This window comes from Gadus chalcogrammus, chromosome 1 (assembly GCF_026213295.1).
Source record: "Gadus chalcogrammus isolate NIFS_2021 chromosome 1, NIFS_Gcha_1.0, whole genome shotgun sequence".
Classification (NCBI taxonomy): domain Eukaryota; kingdom Metazoa; phylum Chordata; class Actinopteri; order Gadiformes; family Gadidae; genus Gadus; species Gadus chalcogrammus.
This window is the reverse complement of record NC_079412.1, coordinates 24,755,271-24,766,050: the sequence shown is the minus strand read 5'-3', so window position 1 is coordinate 24,766,050 and position 10,780 is coordinate 24,755,271.

Genomic DNA, 10,780 nt, shown 5'->3' with positions numbered 1-10,780 from the left:
GATTACAGGAAACATTTTAAAGAATTGAGTGACTGGAAGGTTTCAGAAAGGTTGTTTTAGCCAAGCTGGCAAGCGCGCGCGCTCTCTCTCTCTCTCTCTCTCTCTCTCTCTCTCTCTCTCTCTCTCTCTCTCTCTCTCTCTCTCTCTCTCTCTCTCTCTCTCTCTCTCTCTCTCTCTCTCTCTCTCTCTCTCTCTCTCTCTCTCTCTCTCTCTCTCTCTCTCTCTCTCTCTCTCTCTCTCTCTCTCTCTCTCTCTCTCTCTCTCTCTCTCTCTCTCTCGTTATACCGCCGACTGTTGGCAGCCAAAGGGAATTTCAACATGAATGTCTGAGCTTTCCATTGGTTTTGTTTTGAGAAACAAGGTTGCAGACCAGACTATGGGGGGGATCTAATCTCAGGAGACATTTGAGTAACAGCAGTGTCTGGTATCCATCAGCAGTTATTTCTACTAACAATCAAGAAATGATAACCTTTCCGATGTTTTTAGGTCATGACATTTTTGCTTGACACTAATTTTAAATTGATAAAACCAAACAAAAATGTTGGTTTTATTTACAAAAACAATAATATACATTCAATGTTATTCAGTATAAATGGGAGTATTTGTATGATGATCGTTACCCGTTTCCTTTTTGTGTATTAAATTCCATATACAAGTATGACCCTGAGTTTCATATTTTCTGAAGAAGATATATAAAAAAAAAATACCAGAATTGTAGGCGGTGAATTATTTAGTAAATTTATGTGAATGATTTCTTAATATACTACGCAATGAAAAATTTATGTCCAATTATGACGTCCCTTTATTATTTTAAAGCCGTTATGCGGCTAGGGCTAAACACTCGAGTACTACGCAGTCGTAAGGCTGGTTCTGGGCTTATTTTTCTGTTTTTGTTTGCTTCGTGCGCAAGTAATTACGTTCTCTCCCCGACACGTTTTGCAGTCCAGCAGCCAAATTCAATGAGTCATACAATAATTCAGCCAGCCTTGGCCACGGCGGTGGTCCAATTCAATAGCAGTTTCACAATTTACTGCATTTTCATAGGAAGAGAATAAGATACTTGTGCGGACAATTTAAAAAAGCAAATCGAAACGGTTTTCCTTCCACCTTAATAAGAAAAAAATGAATTACATAGCTGCTGAAGTGAGGAATTAAGTGCTTTACATAAATATATTGAGTCGGTCCCCATTTATTCCCTTTCAGATCCAAATTAAATAAATAAGTACAGATTTAGGTAGGCATCTGCGCACATATAGAACATAGGAATAAAAAATACAAGACATCTATGAATTCTGTAAAAACTTTCCAATTCACAAGTCGGTAAGGCTCGGAAGAGAAGGAGTAACACATTGGAAGGAAGGAGGTGGGGGCGTAGGAGGGGGCGGGGGGGGGGTGGCTGTGCTGCTCTGTTTAAAAAACCCTGAGGTATTAGGACGGACTAATCTTTAAAAGGTTAATTTATTCATAGAGATTTTGACAAAGATGTATGGCTGCTCCAGCATCTCAGGCAGCTCTTCCCAGAGGGAGACGGCTTGTGCGGGGAACACAGAGGCATGGAGAGGGGAGAGGGGGAGAGGAGGGCGGGGGGGGCGGAGGGGAGGGGCGGCTAGAGGGGCTGGAGGTGGAGAGTGAGGGGGATGGAAGGGGGGGGGGGGGGTTGGGCTGAGTAGAAAGATGGAGTGCGCGAGGAAGACAGAGTGGAGAGTCAACGTTCTATAAACACAAACACATAATTACCTCATTGGGGGCTGGCAATGACTCTGGCCTTCTGCACCCCCAGCCGCCCCCCCAAACCCCCACCCCCCACCGAACGCTTGAGTCCTAGCCAGCTCAGTTCAGAGAGGGTGGTGAACTCGGCATATACTACTACAAACCAGGCATTAGAACATCAGTAATGCACTACAACAAACAATGTTATAGGCATGAACTGTGATTTTATTTAATGCTTCCATAATTGAAAGGTTGATTTTTAGACCTGCAGTAACACAATTCAATGTATGATTAAAGAGAGACTGATTCTCTCAGTTATAGAATTTGGCAATTTGTCTTTAAAAATTCTAGGTGATAGTGCAGGTTTGCTCAAAATGTAAAATATTAGAGCACAAAGAATGTAAAAGGGGTCCTTAACCATTTATTGAAAAACATGAAAAAAAAAAACTAATCTTGATATCTTCAGTAAATACTGAACATGTATTGCAAGCCCTTCCAACAACAGCTAGTTTGGCTTATTGAGAGTTATAACCTTTGACAGCTGATATACAAATGTCCACCTGATTCAGCATTTTTTAAATAGATGGTGGAATGAAATTACCAAAGTGAAAAAAATCCTTAGTTTAAGTTCAATGATGCTGAAAGCATAACATACAGATTTCTGTCCTTCACTTTTTTTTTTCTTTTTTTTCACAAGCAAAGGTTTTTTTTTCTCTCCAAAAAACGTTTAGCGATTGTAAAAATAAACAGTGCACTCTAAACAATCAGGCTTTTTGCTCGGCTAGCGCCAACACAAACCTAAACACAGCATGTCTTGATGTGGCACTCGGAAACCAGTGCGATGGTGGCAGAACACAGCGACTGTGTACGACTTTGTTGACATCTATTAGGAGCTCGCACGCATCGCCACCATTTTCAGTGCGCATGAAGGACCAGTTGACATATTCTTTACATAAATCCCATCTTTCCTTTTGGAAAAGGGCTCTCAGTAACTTTAAGAATTTTAAATGGATGCTCTATGTTAGGACGGATTATGCGTTTCTTCTTTTAAACTACAGAAGGGTTACTTTGTGAAACGAATGTTAAATACAAAAATGCAAAAAAATATCAACATCATCCATCACATCCACAGATCTGTTGTTCCAAGAGACTCAGCGCTCGAACGAGCCATGATTGAATTTGTTCCATGCATTCTGTTTTCCCTTCAAATGGCCCGACCGAACATCGCCGCAGCTGTCATCTGTATACTCTTGACTGGCATTCTGCACCACGAAAGCGAGCAACTTGTTCCAACTGTCTCGAATGTTTCGAGTTCGGGGGGAAGAGCGATTATCATGACTAATTTATTTTACTTCCTCGAACGCTGTGACCCTTTTAATTCTCCCTCTAGCGCGGATGATTCACTGTGAAGGCACCTGACGAAAAGGTATAGGTTCTCTTGGTGAGACATAAAGAAAACACTAGCTAAGAGGTCCAATGAATACTTTCTTGCAAACAGCTGACGACACATCGGTACTAATGTGGCGCTGTAAGCTAATGGGAGCTGAACCAGAATTGGAGTTAGTTGTAGACTTTGGCAGTGGACTCGGTTCCGTGCCCGACCTGACAGGGTTGACGCGCTCCAGTCAGCCAAACCAATTACCTACGTGCTATTCTTGGTTTCTTGGTTAGAAACCACCGTGATAAGAATGACACGACTGTGCAGGGCCAATGTTGATGCATCATCACTGATTATGGATTTCTTGCCTGTGTTGAGTTCTGCTGACGACATGCAACACGTCCAAAAGAGTCCACCAGCTATGCCCTGGCCTACCCCAGGAAGAAATACACAGAGGCTCAGACTGTGAAGCATAAATTATACCTCAGCGTTGAATAAGAGCAATAGGAGGGGGTCCGCCTTGAACGTGACACAAGATGGCGGCTTGACTTCTGCGCTCCCCGGCTTGTTAGGGAAATAGCCCGAACAACAAACTGAAACAAATATGGCAGAGGGCAGAGCTAATAAGAAAGCAAGTAGGAGGACTCAGGTCGCAACAGAGACACGAAATGACGAAGAATGGTCTCAGCTAACGCAAGCTAGCCAGAGTAGCTCCCCGACCCACATGCCTAGTGAGGATGATGGGGCAGAGCATACTACTTTGAGCTGCACATTGCGGGAGATAAAAGACATCAGGCGGGACAATAACCAGCAACTTTCGGAGATAAAAGAAGAACAACGCAGAACAAACGACAGACTCGATGAAGCTGAAGGTAGGATTGAAGAAGCCGAGACAGCACTACAGGCTATGGGCAGGCTAATGAGAAAGCTAATGCATCGCCTAGCTAACACCGAGGCAAAGCTAATTGACCAAGAAGGGCGAGCTTGCCGGGATAACCTATGGATTTACGGTATACCCGAGAAGGATGAGGGCGAGAACATGTGAGGCTTCCTAGAGAAAACACTGCAGGGCTCAACAATAAGGATTGCCCGACGTCCCGGGGCAAGTAAAACGGCATGCCGGGCAAGTAACTATGGCAAAAAGAAAAATGTTTGGTGTACTATTTGATTTTATTTGAATGTGGCTTCGGCCAATCAAAATCGACAGTTGATGAAGAACTAGGAGATGGCTGCGTACGAGCTCAAGCGTAAGCGAACTTTGTCGTTATTTGATAACAACTAATAAAAAAAACTATTTATATTTGGGGCCAGTGAAAATTGACTTCGGGCAGGTAGAATTCAGACCCACTGGCCCGACCGGGCAAGTGGAAGAAAACCTTAGCGTTGAGCCCTGTACTGAGAGAAACATTGGATATTTCTGAGGTGTGGAGGTCCGGATCAAGCGAGCTCACTGGGGTGAGGCAGCTAAACCAGGGGACGCACGGTTGAAGCCCCGGTCTCTAGGTTAGCCTATTACAGAGTAAAGGAAGAGGTTATCCGCCAAGCCTGGCAGAAGAAATCTGTTAACACCCGCTTCTTCATTGATCATGACTATCCACCCGCAGTGCTTCAACATCGCTTTGAATACTTTGAGGCGAACAAGATCCTGAAGGAGCGGAAAATCAAGTTCCAAACCCCCTACCCAGCAAAACTCTGAGTCTACTATAACGATGGCCTCCAGCTGTACCAGAGCGCGGCGCAGGCAACGCAACGGTGGTCATGGCTTCGCAGGGACTCCCGGTCACCGTCATCACAGCACCACTCGACCAAGATGACCGGGAGCTTCAACTCCTTTCGGCAGTTGGCCGGGGATCCGAAGGTGACAGCGAGCACGGCCGCAGAGACGCAACGAGAAGGGAGAACCGGACAGCGGTCCAACAAAGAAAAACTGCAGGAATTCAAATGAAACACACACTCGACCAAGTAAATATTTGCCTGATTTATGTGGTTCAAGCCTAGCAACCTCATTTTATTGAACAATTTTGTTTTTGGACCCATTAAGAGGAACTATAAGACTGTTTTAAGAATTTGTAATCCCTAGCTTGAACTGCAAGGGTTGAGATAGTTCTGATTTGATTGGAGTTACAAATGCAGAGGACTCCTACAGATAACACTAGAAAGTAGTCGGGACACAGAGATGCAAGTCAATGGACGATATGCGACCATCTTTTAGGGCTCCTCTCTCTGCAAAGAGAGGAATTTCCCTTCATGAGTGCCTTAACATCACAGGCACTAGAAAGGCTCGATTAAATCGGGCAACACCATTGGAAGCAAAGTACGCTAAATCATGTAAAGTGGCTCTAATAAGATCGAAGTTCATCTTATTCTTGTATATAGTTTTGTTCTTAAAGTTCATGAATGTTATTGGGATGCGTAATGTTCTTAAAAAAATAACAACTCCGCCTAGAGGGAGAAAGCAGAATCGGATCAATGTAGCACAAAAATTAAAAAATTAAAATTAAAATTCTTATGTCAGAACATGGGGTGATAGATCTCTGGAGAGAAATCCCCCCCGACAGGGCATGATTACACCCATTACTCTCATCCTCATGACGTGTATTCAACAATTGATTCTATTTTTATTCACAAGAGTCCGTCACAGAGTGGATCAGTGTGAACATGGAAACATTGATTCGTCAGACCACGCCCCAGTTCTGTTAACTCAAGTATCCTTAATAATATGCAATTTAAAACACAAATAAAGAAATAGAACAATTCTTAAAGGAAAATAATAATGGAGAAGTTGCCTCAGAAATTGTATGGGACACGTTGAAGCTGTTATAAGGGGAACAATAATTTCTTATTGTGCAAGGAGAAAAGAAAGAAAGACAACTGAGATTGGTGAAATTAAACAGAGAACTGGGAGAGTTTGAAACAAAACATAAAAAGGACCTAAACGCAAACGTGGCAGTAAAGTTAAAGGAAATCAGGAGGGAGATAAATACCTTATAAACTCAAAAAATACCAAAAAATATGATTTATACAAAACACAATGATTATGAAGCTGGTACAAATTTGCACATTTTGTACCAGCTTCATAGTATTTTTACAAAAAGCAGATAATACTATTTATAATATTTTCTATAAATCTAATAATCAATTTGGCTTCCATGCATTTTTCATTAAAGGTATCAGCTCTATTTATAATAACCCGTCCGCCCAAATTAAAATAAACGGACATCTATCAAAATCTATTAAGTTAGAAAGAGGTACAAGGCAGGGCTGTGGATTGTCACCACTTCTTTTTGCATTATATATTGAGCCGCTGGCTCAGTGGATCAGGCAAAGAAACAGTATCAAAGGAATTAGCATAAATAATGATGAACACAAGGTGGCACTATACGCGGACGATATTTTGATGTTTTTAAGTGAACCTTCTGAATCTCTACCTCAATTATTCGAATTATTAGAAACATTCTGCAAATATGCGGGATATAAATTAAACATTATACATTCAAAGAACTCAAATTTTAAGGTTAAATTATACTCCACCAAGAGCCTTACAAGACAGGTTTCATCTGAAGTGGGACCAAACGGCAAAAAAAAAGAGTATTATTACAAAATAAATTACAACAATTAAAAAAATCAATTATTACCCACTCCTGAATAAGATCAAATCTGACATATTAAGATGGAATTCTAACCCTTTTATGAGTTTGACTCAAAGAATAGAATCCATCAAGATGAATATTCTTCCTAGAATTTTGTCTTTGTTTCAGGCTCTCCCCGTGGAAATGTCCAAAATGCAATTCAACGACTGGGATAAAATTATTTTTCGAGGTTTATTTGGCAAGGGAAAAAACCGAGAGTGCGATTCAAGACATTGCAACTCCCGAAAAAAGAAGGTGGAATGGGAGTTCCGCATTTGAGAGATTATTTTTACTCAACCCAAATCCGGCCCTTATTAAATTTATGTAATCAGGACTATAATGCAAGATGGAAGGACATTGAAAATAGTTTAATTAAAGATTTCCCTATTCAGGCAGTCTTGGGCAATAAAGAGTCAGGCCGAATAATAGATACATTGAAAAACCCATGGCTTATGTTTCAACTTAAAGTTTGGAACACAATCAAGACAGAATATAAATTATTGGATAAATTATGGATAATTAGGTGGAGTGCGTATGACCCTGACTTTAAACCCAATCAATTAGATCTTAGATTTAAAACATGGATAGACAAAGGGATTACAACGTTCTACTCACTTACAAAAAAAGGGCAATTGAAAGATTTCCAAACTCTAAGAAAAGATGTCTTTAGAGCAACAAGATTTTATTAGGTATTTACAATTGCATAATTATTTTGATAAAAGTAGAAAAAAAATCCAATAGATTTGGAAGACCCCTTGCTGAAAGAAATTTTAAGGGCCTATTTAGGTGAATCTAACAAAGGTACAGTTTCTAGATTATTTAAAAGTACAAAATACATAAAAAATAAATGGGAAAGAGACAGAGACTTTGAGATGACAATAGAGGAATGGCATAGCTACTGAGATTCACAATGGAAATGTACTAGTTCATACACATGGAGGGAGTTTGCATGGAAGTGCTTAAGAGCGTAACATTTTTTATTACTCCAAAACTAAAAGCCCATTACTCTGGTTGAGACTAAATGCTGGAGAGGCTGTGGAAATCGGGATGCAAACCACTGGCATATATTTTGGGAATGTCCAGGGTTAAAACATGTTTGGTCAGAGGTACATAAAACAATGGAAAAAATATTCCACACGAAAATTCCTAATAACTTCGAAACATTTATTCTAGGTAAAGCTGACTTTTTATGAGAAATATTGATAAATATTTATTTCAAATAATGATAACGGTAGCTAAGAAAAACATTACTAGACATTGGTTGCATCCCGATCCTCCCACAGTAGAAGAATGGGCTGACACAATTAATGACATATATCTGATGGAAAGAATAACCTTCTCACTTAATTTACAAATGGACAAGTTCACTAAGATATGGTCAAATTGGACTTTGTTCATTTATTGTTAGCTACAATAGCCTCTTTAGCAAACCAGCCCGAAAACGAGCAACACAACTTTACATTGTATTGCACGCACAGCAAGACCATGCAATATATAAATTGGTGACCGGAATAAAGTAGCAATGTGATCAAGTGTGTAAGAGCATTTAAAATCGACATTAAAATGACCTACGTGGTACAAATACAAAAAAATAATATCTCTTCACGGGCACAGCCATTTTGTTCAGAGTGTCATCACTGCTCTCTACTCTCAGATTTTCGAAAGATTTAGAAAAAAAGGGGGCGTGCCTTCGAGAAATGCCACAAGAAAGCTGGGAGATCTTCGACTTTAGACTGGGAAGTTAGCGTTCGAGTATTCAGGAACACAAAAAAAGCTTTGACTGCACTGCCGTCGGCTGTTAAACTGACTAAGGAAGAATGTGGAAGAATGCTTGAACCAAGATATATTCAAGTTGTATTCGTCGCAATATATCGTATTTCGATAAAACAGCCCTTGTTCATTTTCCGTAATTTTTTTGCAAGCCATACTGATACATTGGTTGGTTTTATAATGTACGTTGTATTTCATGGGTTCCACTAAAGCACTGATGAGGAAAAACATTATGATTATAGGTTTACTGCCAATTGGTTAATGTGCCTAAATGTGTATTTAAAATTATTTGTTACTAAGGATTATTGTTGATTTGCTTTTTTGTGTTCCAAAGCCTGATTATAAGTATTAATAAAAGCTATCAAAAAAAAAGAATAAGAGCAATAGGTACACTATTGGTGGGTCTCCATTACTGGCGTAGCCCACAGAGTTGGCCACAGAAGCTAACAACCAGCTTGCAAATGTAATGCTTTATTTTGTGGAACAAAGCAATGGAATAACCATAGAGCAGAGGTGCGACTAGCCAACTACTATCGTCAAATATAAGACCAGCAGAAATCGTCTTTGATTGTCTACACACTAAATCACAGATGGAGAACGATAAAATGCAAGAAACCCATTGCATACATGTCCAGCACAACTATAATTTACTGATGACGTTGTAAATGTTTGACCTGAACAGCCATGTCCCAATTTAATCATTGTTACAGTCAAAAGAGTGTGTGTTGCATTAAGGCACTGTGAGGGCAGTCTCCATTTTTTAACAAACCACATTTCCATCAACTGTCCGTTTACAGTGAAGACAAAAAAGGTCAGAAACAACTCTAAGAGTAAACAGAACACTTTATCTCAACATGCTGAACCACATTCTAGCTAGTACTGAGGCTGTCAGTACTCTGGGTCAGCCCCGCTGACAAACCTCAGCTGCCTGGGGGACAGACAGACAGACAGACAGACAGACAGACAGACAGACAGACAGACAGACAGACAGACAGACAGACAGACGGACCACGGTAAGCCTCGGATTTTGGCATGAGTCTCCTGAAAGCAGATGGAAAACGGGAGGAGGTGAAGACCAAGGTGGGGAACACAACTCTCTTGTCTGCCTCACTCCTCCTCCTCCTCCACACTGGTGGGTCCCTTGCCCTGCTCCTCGTCCCCTCGGTTAAAGAGTCTCCTTGCTCTGGGCGCATCTAATTGAAAGCGATCTCTGGGCTGAGAGAGTTCCGTTTCTTCTGTAATCCCTCCACTGGGGGAGGCTCACATGGTCTCAATTACGCACCCCCCCCCCCCCCCCCCCCCCCCCCCCCCCACTACCTGCTCCACCCCGAGCCCAACCAAGAACACTGGGTCCCCTCTCTCTCCGTCCTTCCATCCCTCTCTCTCTCTCTCTCTCCTTCTCTCTATCCCTTTCTTTCTCTCGTGTTTTCTCCCTCTCTCTCTCTCATGTCTTTTCTCTCTCATGTCTTTTCTCTCTTCCTCTTCTATCCTCTTCTATCCACTGCCATCTCCCTCTCCCTCTCCCTCTCCCTCTCTCTCTCTCTCTCCAGTGCATGTTATTAAGTGCACGCCATGGCGGTTCCTGTTCGTCGCAGGGGCCTGTAGATGTTATCTCCTCCCCCACCTCTCCCCCCCCCCCCCCCCCCACCACTGGCGTATACGGTTACCTCCAAAATATTCCATAAATTAGATTGGGATTGGCAATTCAGTATAGGGAGGAGGTGGAGTCCGGAATGGCCCGGGATTGGCCGAGGATGGGAGGGTCCCCGGGGGGGGTGCGCGCGCGCGCATGTGTGTGTGTGTGTGTGTGTGTGTGTTGTGTGTGTGTGTGTGTGTGTGTGTGTGTGTGTGTGTGTGGGTGGGTGTCTTTAGGGATCAGCCAGGCGGCGAGGGAGGATCTGCGAGGGTGTTTGCGTTGGACCGAGCTCCGCAGGGAGGGGTGTCCCTGGCGGGGGAGACGCGAGTGGGCCGCTTAAGGGCTTTGGGATGAAGAGAGGAGCCCCCCCCCCCCCCCCAACCACCCACCCACCCTCCCTCATCCACTTCCTAGTAGAATGGAGATTCTTTCACTAGGTGGATTTGGTGGGATGGGAGGGTGGTCTGAGAGAGAGAGAGAGAGAGAGAGAGAGAGAGAGAGAGAGAGAGAGAGGAGAGAGAGAGAGAGAGAGAGAGAGAGAGAGAGAGAGAGAGAGAGAGAGAGAGAGAGAGAGAGAGAGAGAGAGAGAGAGAGAGAGAGAGAGAGACGAGGCACGGACATACAAAGTGGCTTTGGGGGGCAAGGCGAGGGGGGGGT